The sequence below is a fragment of the Ambystoma mexicanum genome, chromosome 5q (assembly GCF_040938575.1).
Source record: "Ambystoma mexicanum isolate Mex_15411 chromosome 5q, UKY_AmexF1_1, whole genome shotgun sequence".
Taxonomy (NCBI): Eukaryota; Metazoa; Chordata; class Amphibia; order Caudata; family Ambystomatidae; genus Ambystoma; species Ambystoma mexicanum.
This window is the reverse complement of record NC_090933.1, coordinates 510,400,326-510,414,532: the sequence shown is the minus strand read 5'-3', so window position 1 is coordinate 510,414,532 and position 14,207 is coordinate 510,400,326. Positions and strand designations below refer to the sequence as shown.

The window sequence follows — 14,207 nt, the reverse complement described above, 5'->3', positions numbered from 1 at the left end:
CTCTAAACAATGTCCCGATTGAGGAAGTGACCTCAATCCGATACTTGGGTATTCCATTCTCTATGTCTATAAGAGAATGGAGCTGGGTGTCCGAACTTGAAAAAAGAATAAAAACCTTGTCCCTACAAGGTGCAAAGATACATTCACAATTTGGAAAATTGTCCCTGATTCCAGTACGAACCTTCTACCAACAAAAGGTGATACCATCCTTGACGTTCGGTGCAGAGACAGGCTGGAACATCGACTTCAGGATTTGGCCTAAATTTGAGGGCTTATTCTGGCGTCGTGTGTTAAGACTACCTAAATACCTGTCTGTATCAGTAATTCGCCATGAATTGGGACTCGAACCAATGTACGGAGCTGTCATTTGGAAATCAATGAACTTACTACGAAAGATGTCATTGGAGAAGGTTGAACCAGCATTTAAACTGTTCAATTCACAAAAAACCTTAAATTCAATCACCTTACAAGAAGTATGGGCCGAAAAAGTAAAATCAATTATGCAAGCTGCACACATTAACATGGAGACGTTGATAGAACGACCCCAAAACGCAAAAAAAAAACTGAGACGTCATCTCTGGATTGCCAACATGGAAAAACTCAATGAATTAAAGACTGCAATAGACCTGAGCATGATTCCGAACAAATTAGACTGCTTACCAAAATATCTGAGCACATTCCCGTCTCGCCATCACAGAGATGGCTTTCTACGCCTAAGAACAAACCTCTATAAAACCAGACAAATGTGCTTTCTCCGACACATCGACAACATAAAAGACCCCTCATGTAGGTTCTGTGGAAATCACTCAGAATCATTAAAACATCTTCTGACTGATTGTCACTCACTGAAGGACACAAGATCTCTCCATTTGCTTAAGTTCGCCCCTCAAACCGATTGTATGGAAGAACTGTGGCTGAAAATTTTAAGCGGGACCTCAGTTCACTTGACTTGTGCAGTTATAAATTTTCTGGAGCAAATTATGAAATCATGAACCAAGGAGCTGGCAAATTCCAGACGTCACCGTAATTACAAAAGTGAAGCGATTGAGGAAGAAAGTTGTAATAAAAGTTTGTAAGAAACTAGAAATTGCAAAAAAAAAAAAAATATTGCCAACTCGGGCAGGGCCCGCGGGGTAGTGTCTTCGTTATATAAACTCCTCCTAAATACTGCCCCAGCACAGCTTTTCAGGGCCAGGGATGACTGGGCATCCGAATTAGGGCTGGAACTCACTGATCAGCTGTGGATGAAAATGTGCTCCCATACTAATAGAGTCTCACTGAACTTTCGCTACCAAGCCATCCAGTACAAACTGGTGAATAGGTTATACTACACCCCATGCAAAGTCTCGAAATTAGCTCGCTCCGACCCACGGCTCTGCCCTCGCTGTGGCGCAGGGGATGCGGGCCACTTACATATGTTCTGGGACTGCCCGGGGTTGGCCGCATTCTGGGACGGGGTCCTGAATACTTTGACTGAAATCTGTGATATCACTATTGAACCTGACCCTCTGGGGGTATTGTTTGGTGTATGGGGGGCTGAGGGAGTCAGAAGTGTTGCTAAATTCCTAAACGTGAGTTGCATAATTGCCAAAAAATGTGTGTTACAGAATTGGAAGTCCGCCCCCCTCCCTCCCCCACCAACATTCCAGAAATGGATGAACTTATTAACGTGGTCTCGGAACTGCGAGGAGGAGAACCTCACTATCCTCCCGGCCCACTCTCGGCCAAAAAATATCTGGACAGCTTTCAATAGCTATCTCAATAGCCTGGATGCACTCTCGTCTGCAGACGATCCAACGCACTCATCTCTGCAATGATCCACAGCAACTCCAAACCCACGAGGTTGCCTTTTTTTATTGTGTTTCTTTCTCCATTATTGTGCGTATGTACGACTGCTTTTTGGAAACCATGTATTATGTTCCTATTGGCTGCTCTGATGTTTGTGTAAGCTACCTACCTCTGCCGAAAAAAGTAAAAGTTTAAAAAAAAAAAGACTTCTGGGGTTCACCGCTATACCAGACAACCCCGCATATCTCTCCAATACTTCTAGAATATACTGGAGATTTTCTTCGTGCTGCAAGTACAGTAGCATATCATCCGCGTATAGGGAGATCAGATGTCGTTCCCCTCCCACCTCAATGTCTATGGTGTCATACTGTTGTCTCAAGTATATTGCTAGAGGTTCCAGGGCCAGTATGTAGAGCATTGGAGACCACGGACATCCCTGTCTGGTGCCCCTGCAAAGCTGCCATCTTTCCGATATCACTGATACCGTCCTAACTCTAGCCAACGGTTCACTGTATAGTATTTTCGCCCACCACTGTCCAAATCAAAGGCCTTTATTGCGTCCAAGAACACTATTGCCATTTCACCTGCGTTTTCGCTTCCCCATTCAATAATTTGTTGGAGTCTTCTATGGTTATTAGAGATGTTCCTATTTGGGACATAACCCGTCTGATCAGGATGTATTAGTCTACCAATAACCCTCTTCAATCTATTTGCCAAGACAGCCGTCAATATCTTGCTGTCTTGATTCAGCATCGACAAAAGTCTATAGGAGCTGCAGCTATGCCTGGGCTTATTAGGTTTGGGAAGCTGTATTATAATCGCTTCTCTCAGTGACTCTGGTAAACTTCCCGTCTCAAATGCTTCATTTAACATTTCTAACAGTGGGGGGAGAACCTCTTCCATATATACTTTAGAAAATTCACTTGGGAGTCCATCCACCCCCAGGGTCTTGCTAGTAGGCAACTGTCTCAACACCTCCCCTAGTTCTTCCAGGGTAATTGGTGCATCTAGCTCCTCTCTGTCCTCCGCACTTATCTTGGGCAGTCCCAAGTCCCCCAATGTTTATATTATCGTGGCGCAACTACCCTTACCGTCGTCTCCATATAACAACTTATAATAGTCTGCAAACTCTTGATTGACTCCCTCTTGTGTGTCCGCTACACTACCATCTACTCTCGTTATAGTTCTGATTGTAACTCTGGGGGTTTTGCTCTTATATCGCCACGCCAAGAGCCTTCCTGGTTTATCCCCTCCCACATGCTGTCTCTCTACATATTTTTTATAATTGAGGTTGCACAATCTATCCCAGTACTCTGAGCATTTTTGCTGTAGCTTGAGTATCAGTTCCAATTCCTCTTTAGTGCCGTCTCCGCCCCTTGAAGCCTCTTCCAGTTTCTCCTCCGTCTCTCGTAGATCAGCTAAAATCCCACCCTGCAGACCTTTAGATTTAGCTATGGCTACCCCTCTCATCACAACCTTGAAGGCCTCCCACAGTGTTCCTGCTGAGTCCACACTACCAGTATTCGTCTCAAAAAAGATCACAATCTCCTCCCTTATGTCCTTCCTAAAAAATGGGTCTCTCATGCCTCCACTCGTAGGCGCCATGTCGGGATCCTTGCTCTCGGGGAGCAATATTGCCATCCGAGGATCACGGGCGAGTGGTCCGAAAGGACCCTTGCTTTGTACTCTATTTGTGTAATCTCTGTTATCACTTCAGGTGTAGTAAAGACATAGTCCAGCCTCATGTGTAACTGCTGCGGGGCAGAATAATGTGAATATTGCCTCTCCTGGGGCTGTCTTATTCTCCATGCAGCTTCTAAACCAAAGTCACTCAGCAATGTCTGCAGCGCTTTAGCAGCTGGGGCGGGTCTATCCATCTTCCCGTCCGATCTGTCTATCCTTGGATTAAGTACACAGTTGAAGTCCCCTCCCCAAACCACCGCGCTCCCCAGACACATGCTCAATTTGGTACATAACGTTCTGATGTACGCAGCTGTGTTCTGGTTTGGGGCGTACATGTTTACTATGCTTATCTCCCTATTTTCCACCAATCCCCTCAATATCACTATCCTCCCATCTGTTTCAGCTACCGCTTGCAACCGTTGAAATGGGACATGTGGCGCCACCCAAATAAGCACTCCTCTAGCATAGGGAGAATATGACAACCCCACCACCACACCCTTCCATTTCCCGGCAATCATATCCATTTTCTCCCGTGTCAGGTGGGTCTCTTGTAGCAGTGCAATGTCTATCTTCTGCCTACGCAGGCATAGCATAACCTTGTTTTTTTTCAGATAACTATTGAGCCACCTTACTTTCCAGGTAACTATTTTAAGGTCCCCCATGGCTTGTTAAAGTTCCATTCCGCCTCCGAACATGGCAGTCCAAATCTAAGTTCCATTACGTTCTGTACAGGCTCATTCCCTAGTTTAAACTCCCTTCAACCAAAAACACTCCAAACTCCCCGTTCCCTCCCCCTCCCACCTCCCTTCCCATCCCCCACCATCACACCCCTCAACTGTTGCCCAGCTCCATCCCTGGATCTCAGGCACCCCCACATCTAGCTCTTTCTGGCTATCGCCTGTACTCGAAGCTCCGCAGGGTGAGGACGTCCTAATGGCTATCCTACTGCTACTACTACTATTGCACGGGGGTAGGGTGCTTTCGTCCTGTAGCTCCTAATTGCTTCAGTTCAGCCACACTTTACTACTCAATTTAATTCAAACTGCTATATTCCAGTCCACTAAGTTCAACACAGTCCAAGGTATCATCGCCACACACCAGCTTTACACGGTCGCGGCCCTTTATCTCAATCTCTATCATAGTCACTGCTGAGGTGCCCGCCCTGCGTCATATCAATATACATGCAATATCCCAGTCACTTATCGTGTTCCTCTTGAGCCTGCTCCACATCTCGTTCCGGGCAACCCTGCAGGTCAAGCCATGTTGCTGCTTCTTCCGGAGTGTCAAAAAAATACATCCTGCTTTTGTGCAACACTTTCAATTTCGTGGGGTACAAGAGCATGTATTTGATCCCAGCCATGCTTAACCTCCTTTTGATTGCCACATAGCTGTACCATTGCCTCTAGACCAACATTGTATAGTCAGGATACGCCGTGATGGTGCTTGAAGCTCTTTCAATCGTTCCCCCTTTACGAAAGTACTCTAAAATCTTCTTGCAATCTTTATAGTTCAGTATCTTTGCGATTATTGCACGGGGAGGGGCTCCAGGCCTCGGCTTCCTCATAAGAGCTCTGTGTGCGCATTCCACTGCGAATCCCTGCGAGAGTTTGTCGGCCCCTATTTCTTGCGGGATCAAGTTCTCAACATAGTCTGTAGGGTCTTGGCCTTCCTCCCCCTCCGGCAGTCCGACCACGCGGATATTGTTTCTTCTTGCTCTCCCTTCCGCTTCCTCCGCACGATTCTCCAGGTTAGCTACTTGTTGCTTCAGTACGTGAAGCTCCTTTGCATTGTTGGTGCTAATGTCCGTGTTGGTTTTCACCGCACTTTCCAGGCTGCTCGTTCTGTCCGCCAATTTCCTAACATCTTGTCGCAGCAGGGTGACTTCTATGCCCACTCCGTCTATTTTAGCCTCCAGGGAAGTGCGCAGATCGGCCATCGCTATCCCCCATGAGTCCCTCAGCTCCGTAATTGCCGCTAATATCTGGTGATTTTCAGTCGCTAAGGTGCTCTCCACAGGTGCTGTTGCGCCTTTGGGCGTTGCCGTCGCATGAGATTGCTGCGTTCTGGTGAATGCCGCCATCGTGGATTGTTTGTTTTTGTTCTTACTTACGGCCCCTCGCCCTGCCATCTTGCAGCCTTATTTGTGTATCCGTGGTTGCTTGGTCTCTGGTGTATCAATCCTACTTCACTGTCTTGATGCAGCACCAGTGTATCCCTCCAAGCCTTGGGCAATTGTCCTCGAGGAGCCCCTGTGTAGGTTGTGCTTGTTGGGCTATTTCACCGAGTGGGTTGTGTCCTCCCACGTTTCGAATTACTTTGCTGTGTCTTGCGGACTACTCTTTCTCCCATCATGATCACCCATCTTTTGGACTCCTTGCGCTATTCACACCCTTGCTTATATCCGCGACAGTCTCTCTTATGTCCTCATTAGCTTGGATCCACCTTGTGCACCATGCCCTTCTATAATGGTTCTCACTTTCTGGCTCATTCACTTCTCGGGGTCCTCTACTAGGCTTCGGCACCACAAAGGCCTCACACCTCTTAATACTATGCTCCCCTTTATCTCTGGGAGAAACAAACCTCCTCAATCAGTGCCAGCCCAGTGGTTTATTAATTTGTCCTCCCATGGCCGTTTCTACACAGTGTCCGTTTCCGCCGTACTCAGCTGCTGGCATCATCGGTGTGCAGCCTCCATTGGGCCCCAGTTGCCCTTTCTGCTGGAATCCCGATGGCTTTTCTTCCAGCTCGTTTTTCGCACTCTCGCGTGCCTCCGCCCTCTGCGCGGCCCTCCCGAGCACCTTTATCTCAATCCCAACATCTGCTACTTATGTAGCCATCCGTACCTGCGGCGCACCCGCTGCCTCCGTCACAATGTATCATATCGTTTTGATCCGTTGCGCTTATGCTCCGTTCGTGGAAGCATTCTGGAAGCCGCTCCCTGCTGCTTAGCATGGGCTGCTATTATTACAAATATATGCTCCGCTGGGCACCCCGTCAGGAGTCAGCCCTCCGCTCACTTCTCCCAGCCCAGCTCCGTCGTTTCGATGGTCGGGTCGCGGTGACTTTGTTGTCCGCCATCTTGCGGGGATACGTGCCCTCCGAGTCCCACACACCAAAGGCTACAACTCCGGCTTGCTTACATCAATAAGCTTGTTGCTTGCTGATGTCGTGGGGCGCACCTTCCAACGCCTTTGCCAATGTTTTCAGGAACTTTTAGGTAGTTTTAAGCGTGTTGCCACGGATCATCAACGGATCAGCAGGAGCTGCTGCACCGGAGCACGTCCTATTTAATGGCTAGTTAGCCACGCCCCTGCAACATTTGTGTTTGTTTGTTGAAAATATCAGACCCTCGAAGGCAAGAGACTTTTTATTGAAAAGAGACTTTAACCATCGAAGAACCTGATAGCTGGAGCAGACCTGTCAGCTTGTGCTGGGAAAGCTCGAGTGTGTGCTGTGCTCAGGAGACCCACCGTGTCCTGTGCTGAAAACGTGGGGAAGGGAGACTCCTGGCAATCACATCCTGACTTATTATTTATGAACACGTCTTTCTTTATTGAAAACCCTATCCAACACTCTTTCTATAATTAGTTGTAAGGATTTGGCAATATTTTATTTTTTAGTATAGACCTTTTTACTTTGACAAGATGCCGCGAGGACAGCTTTATTTTTCATTTGATGGTCGACACTTGCTCACCATCTTAGATTTAGATTTAGGTTAGGCGTTTTACCACCCTGAATTTACAGTTTAATACACCCCATTGAACTGTGATCACTTGTGTCTGTCTTTACTGTTGCCACAATGAGTTCCTCACAGAAGGCTGGGTTGGTGTAAACCAAGGGGGGTCTCTACGGCTCTCTTGAATTTCCTGTGGTGTCCCTCTGCCCTAGCCCAGGTGTACCTTACCTGCAGAATGTCCCCCATGTCCTCTTTAGCCAGGTAACCCCTTCTGTCCTAAGTCTTTCAAATCTTGATGGGGACTCATAAAGGCAGTGGTGGCCTTTTCCATCTCCCTCCCTCATGACTTTCTAAGGGATATGTAACCAACTCATAGTGGCAACAGGTTTGGGGAGGATTTCTGTCACCCCTGCTCTCCTGCAGTCCCTTCTCACTCTCAGTTCATTTTCTCTTACTCCACCATTCTCCTGGGGTGCATTTGGCGTTGGTGAATCAGATGTTGGGTGTCACTAGAGCTGGTTTTCCTTGGACCGTCACCAGAAGATGGAATTTCCTGCCCACTTCCCCCATAGAATATACTGCTTAGGAAGTCCCTTCTCTCATCTTCTATTCTTTTATGTACAATTCTGGAGGGCATTGTTACAACCCCTATTTTCATAGGCTCATCCTTTCGCTGTTCAGGGTAGAATCGGGCGATATGGCTCAGTTTCCTGCATGCATAACAATGGCTCCCAATTTCTGGTCTTGGGTGGTGGACATAGTCTGCCCTCTTCACTTTGGATAGGGGACTCCAGCGTCTTCTCTGTAGTTGTCAAGCACAGTGTATGGCTGCCTAAAGTGGTAGCTGTCACGAGTGCTGGGGAAGTATAATTCCCAGCATGCCTTTGGTCATGCTACATGCAAGCATTTAGGTACCTTCCTCTTAGACACTGTGCTCCTCGACACATGAGATAGCTGGTTCTCAGTGTTTTTCTGGAGTGCTGCTTGCATCTTCCACAGAGCCTATTGAAAAGGAACTTTCCTCGGGCATTCTTGGATTTAGACTTTTCCTCGGTTTCTTCCCTTTTGGATTTATGCTTTAGATTGTTTTTCTGGGATTGTTTATTGGACTTGCCCTTGGTAACTCTTGTGGATTCATGGATTGTGTGGTTGAACCTCTTTAGCTTGGTCCCTGTGGATTGCGTTGGGCTGTTTCACTGAGGGTCAGCCGCAAGTTGGCAAGTCGTTTCCTGGTCTATGCTAGGACGGCTATTTGCCACAAGTCCCTGTTCAGGTTCCCTGTGTGAGTACATTCATAACCCAGCTGTAGCTCTGGACTCTGTTCACCTTTTGATGTATAACATATGTTCCTTTTGTTTTGCATGGCTTACTAATCAGTTCAGTGCATGACACTACCTGTTGGGGTTGCAATATACCATTGTTCTGGGTGGGTGAGAGTTGATTCTTGGCAAGATACCTGGCAGTTTGAGGAGCTAGCCAGGACAGCCTTCTGGAATTTTTAGAGGATCCAGTTGCGGCTGTAACCTAAGCCATTGCAGCATTGTGTACTGACCTCAATGTCATAATACAGCTGCTGTATCAAATGCAGGCAAGCCAACACCCAATACCTAATAACCCACCCAAGATGGGGGCTGGAGCACCTGATGCGGTCCTGGACCCAAAACCCGATATTTCGCGTATGGGAGGGTGAGGATTAGAAGACAGCCATTTGTACCCAGCACAGTCTTTTTGAATACTTATTAATGCTGTACGATCTCTGCAACGCCCCCGGCCACATTCCAACATGTTGTGAATAATGTGTTCCAAACCTAGTTGACAGATGTTTGGTGGTCTATTTATACAGCATACCTGTCAATTCCAGTGATTCTAACACACAGGTGTAGCACATTTATTCTGTAGTGGACTTTCTTCAGAGGTTGTATGCTACAATAGAAAAATGCACATTCTATGCCCAAACACTTGAATTCCTGGGTTACAACGGTGTGCTGATGGACAAAGGTAAGATACATGCAGAACTGGCCCACACCTCAAACAGAAAAAGCACTACAGGGAATGTTGGGGTTTCTTAACTTCTTTCGCACATTTATCAATTTTTTTTTTTTTTATTGTGTTAACTGAATTTCAGTTTTTACAAAGTCTTGTTTCCACTATTGTTTTATGGATGTTTTCCATTTAAAGTTTTCCAGATGAAGTGACTTGGGCTAGGTCCTTTAGGGTTGCGTTTGTTGGGAAAGAGAGTCCAGGTTCAAACTATGCAGGAAGTTTACCAACGCAATGACTGGTCTTCGACTTAGCCCATTCGTCAAGAAGGACCACCAGTAGTCTTCGTCCATTCTTGAAAATCTGGAGTACAAATGACCTAGGTGAATTTCTCTTTTGCCAGTGGTACCAGGACAGTGGAGGATCAGATGTTTTAAGCTTTCCTTCGTGTCTTGGTCCAAACAAAACCGGCAGGAATCCGTCCTAGATTTACCTCGGATTCTCAAGACCTCGTTTGTTTTTAAAATGTTCAATCTGGCTCGCAAGAACGTAGATTTATCAATGACTTTTCAACATTGACAGAATCTCTAACCTGCCTCACCAAACCCTCTGTACCATTTCAGTTGACTGATGAAGCACAACAAGCGTTTGCGGCACTGAAAACTGCCTTCACCACAGCCCTGTCCTGTTAGATGCCAGTCCCAAGTTGCCTTTTTTTTTAGAAGCAGACTCATCTGCTGTGTCTTTGGAAGTGGTGTTGTCTCAACAGTGTCCAGTCACCAATCATGTACACCTTTTGGTGTATTACTCGTGTAATTGCCATCAGAAAGAAATTATACCGTCACTGACCGTGAGATGTTGCCTATTAAGGTCGCTTTTGCAGAATGGCACCATTCCTTGCAATTAGCAAAACATATGGTGGTCAAGTACACAGATCATAAGAACCTCTAGTCCATATGAACCACACACTGCATGAATGCCACTATGATATTACAACCGGGAACATGCCTTACCAATGCAGATGTGCTTGCTTGCTCTTGGAACAGATCGGATGCACCACAGAAACCTTGGCACTTGCTTTTGGGTCCCAATCATTGTGTGTCTCTGTTCTGCGTCTGAGTTCCTAAAAAGTAGCAAAAGCTGGGTCCAAGCAATTAGTTCATGCCTTACGTACCCTGATCTAATTATCCCTTTAGGTCTACAGTTTCACTGTGATGCGTTATTTCCCCCAGATAAATGGTCTCATCAAATCACCTTCTTAATTTTTTCATGATCATAAAACTGCAGGGCATTTTAGAAGAAACATAACTTCTAAAATGTTGGTTTTGGTGGCCCTTCTTGGCTCATGACATCTCCCAGTAGGTTCTAACCTGCAGGGTTTGTACATGAGCCAAAACTACTCACTCCAAACTTGTGGGATTGTTACATCCCTGCCTTGGTATACCTTGAGCCTCAACTTCGTGGTAGAGTTGCCTAATGATCACTGTTATGAAACCATTTTTAGTGGCGAGGACCATCTCACCAAAATGATGCACTTTATTTCTTGTGTGGTTGTTCCCCCAGCTCCTCGGTTGGCTCTTCTTTTGCTTGAAAAGGTCTTTCGCTTGCATAGGCTTGCTCCTTCCTAGTAGACGCCATCTATGACACCAGCTCCCACATCTCGATAGTGTTAGTGAGCTAGACCAAGCTTTGGAGAGATTCTCCCATAAGTGCACTTGGGTACTGCCACCCTGGAGCATTGTCCTGCCTAGGGCTTTCCCTCTTGGTGGAAATTATGACTTCTCCATTCCCATATAAGTCACACCTGGATGCTCTAGGGGTAGCTTTGGTTCTTAGTCTGGCCATCTTGGTTACTAGAACTATGTTTAACAGTCTCTTTGGCAGTGGGTGGCCTCATGAAGGATCCCACAATGACACCACTTGCTACAGATGGCCTCGGAAATCCATGAAGAGAGCATTTTTAAACAAATGGGGTCCCTACGGTTCTCTCAAACTCCCCAATTGCTCCCACTACCCTTGTGGAGACATCCCTAACCCCAAGAATGTCACCCACACCCTCTAACGTCAGTTAACCCCTACTGCCTAAGTATTTTTTAATGTTGATGGGAAACCAAAGTATCTGAGGGAATATGTCTGGTGTCTTTGACTGCCCAATATCTCCAAGATTTCTCTTTCAGCCTCACCCTTCTCACCCACGTGGTATTTATTGCCTCCTCTATCTCTAGCTACTCTCACCTCCCTCTGTGACCTTCCTAGTCTCTCTCTCTCTCGCCCCCCCTTTCCTTCTCCCTGCACCCCTCTCCTTTCACCTCTTTGCCTCAATAGCTCCCGTCTACTCTCTCTTCCTATTCATCTAAACTACCTCCCTCATTATTTCTTCTGCCCTCATCCCCTCCTCCTATTACCCCCACACATTTGCTCCCCCTTTCTATGCCCTCCTGCCACACACTCCCTCACTTATACTGAGTCTCATACTCAGCTCACCCTGCTCTTTTCCCCACTCATCTTTCTCTCTCCTTTCACACACACTCTGACTACACCATACACAAATGGTAGCACCTTCTCCTATACACAATACCTTACCTGAAATCTCTCAGCACACTGCCACAGTTCTTCAGCCCCTAACCATCCGCTCTCTGCCTGGCCTCTTCGACCACCACTCCATCTGATGTCAGCCAAACATTTTGAAGCTCCTCTGTGTTAGGTGTTTTATTGTAGCCCAGCTGGCCCTCCCTAACACTCCACAGAGCTTATTCTAGTTCCCCTGGTCACATTCTCCCCATGGCCAGTCTCTGATTAAACTGTTGCTCTTCTGGGGGGTTGGGACTTCCTCTGAAAGGCTTTAGCTCCATCTCCTTTTCAATCTCAATTTGCAGGGTGGCAGGCTTGTGCTCAGGCTGCTTGTTTTCCATATGGTGTTCTGTGTGCGCTGGTGAGTTGTGTTCCCTCCTGGGAATGTGGAGGATGTATGTGTCTCCCCAGCTCTCCTGCAGTCGCTTCTCACTCTCAGTTAATTATCTTGTGCCCCACCATTCACCTGGGGTCCATCTGAGGTTGGTGGTTTGGGTGTATGGTGTCTCATTTAGTTTGAGTAGAAAACATCTAGTAAATTCCATGTCGGATTTCAATTGCATTCCTCTGGTTCTAGTCTTGGTTTTCTTGGTTGGTCCCCAGCTGCATTTTGGGAATTCCTGTTCTGAAAAACACAAAAGGCCAGACGAGAGGCTGACCGGCATTGTGGAAGTGTAGAGTTGCTTACTGTACAAACTGGAGGCAGAGCCTGCTTGCCCCCACAACTCCCTCACACTGCCCCTGGTGTAGGACAGGCTCCAGCATGTGCCCTGGGAGGCCACCTACCCCAGGTCAGAGGGCGCCCTCCCCCTTCCCCTCCATCCCCCTCCCCCTGACAAGATCATGTCCCTGACCCTGCCAGGTGACACACATACAGCTATTGATCAATTGTAGGCATGAGACTTGGCATTGCTTCTTGTGCACAGGATCTGAGGGCTGTCAGCCTACATGTAATAACTAAACCCAAAGGAGCAAATTATGCTAACCAACTGACTGAGGTAGCGATTGAAAGGAGCAGGGGCACTGAAGAACCTTTTGGGTTGCTGCAAGCGAAGTGTAAAAGGTGGAGTAAAAAAGGCATAGAATCACATATTGTGATATGTTTAAAATAGAATATATTAAATTCAGGATAGATTTGTGGAGGCCAGCTAGCAGTTGGGCACATTCCAAAAGAATATGGTGGTTCATCGGGTTACATTAATTTGAGCTGTCCAAGAGGACCAGCATATTCAAAAACCATCAGTATCTGTTATCATCCTAATATCATCCAGTAAGTATGTGCTGAAGTGAGTTGCAAGAACTGCCTATTCTCGTATTTAAGGAGGGTGAGCCACCAGTGACTAGGTTGGTCCAGTCGCCACTCCCTGTGCCTCCTAAAGTTAGGAGGAGTGGAATCCCACAGACTTGCCTCCGCCAACAAGGTGCAGTATTACACCTACAAATGTATTACACATCCCTGCTTCTAAAGGCCCCAGGGGGTATAAGTTCAAGCATTTCTGCACAAGGAGTAAAACCCAACTTTCAGACAACTGTACCTAATAGTGCTTTTCGCTCCAGAGTCAAACTGAAACACAATAATACTGCCTCTCCCACAAATAGACCTACGGCCGACATTGAAAGAATTCTCCCTAAATTGACCAGCACCACTTTGGAAGATAACCCATGTGAAGCCTGCACAGATGCAACCAAGTAGTACTCAAACTTCCTACTAGGAGAGCTTGGATTACTGCACCCTTCGCAGTTGGGGAGAGCTTTACAACAGAACCACATCTCAACATCCAGAGAATGTGCACTGCAACGCCACAGGCACCCAGATAGGAATCTGACAACTTCTAAAATGGTAACAACGCTCATGGCTTCATTTGTAGACACTAAAGCCCGAGGTGAGAGAAAGTGTCCAATTAATCAATGTAAAGCATAACAGAGACATTTAAATATCCATTAGTGGGAAGTGCAAGTGAGTAGCCACTCTGAAACACCGAAATAAAACATTGCCACCCCTAGCCAATCCGAAGGTCCCAAACAAGTACAAACTCCCCTGAAGAACTATAAAACAGGGGAAAGAAGTGTGCAATAGCAACTGGAGCCTTCCAAGTGCCAGATGGGATTACCAATAAATGATCTCAGGACCAAATAACCGGACAGACTCAAATAATATGGCAAAATACTATATTATCAGCTGAATAAAGTAGGGAAACCTGGCAAACAAGCAGATTGTAGCTCACACACTCCCATTACACAAAATGCTTCATACTTCAATGTACCTCAGCTATGATGTCATCCTAGGTGGCAAACAGTAAAAACCTATCGAACCAACAGAGGGATTGGTTAAGGGAACATACACACCTATAGCTTATTGAGGTGTTAGTAACATCATTGGCTGCATCTTATCTGGTAGGCACACCTTGAACTAACTCTAACTTGCGTATAATACAGATAATAGCAGAATAACAGCGGATTGGCTTGTGTAACAATGTATGATCCATCATTACGTAGGCCCTCATGATTG

The 14,207-nt window shown here is 46.5% G+C and overlaps 1 protein-coding gene and 1 long non-coding RNA gene across 4 annotated transcripts in view; one reads left to right on the top strand and one right to left on the bottom strand.

The window, feature by feature from the left end:
- Positions 1 to 14,207, top strand: part of CCDC178 (coiled-coil domain containing 178) — a 3,486,252-nt gene that overhangs the window by 1,525,779 nt on the left and 1,946,266 nt on the right. The window lies entirely within an intron of this gene.
- Positions 1 to 14,207, bottom strand: part of LOC138497483 (uncharacterized) — a 452,487-nt gene that overhangs the window by 124,476 nt on the left and 313,804 nt on the right. The gene's annotated exons all lie outside the window — the stretch shown is intronic.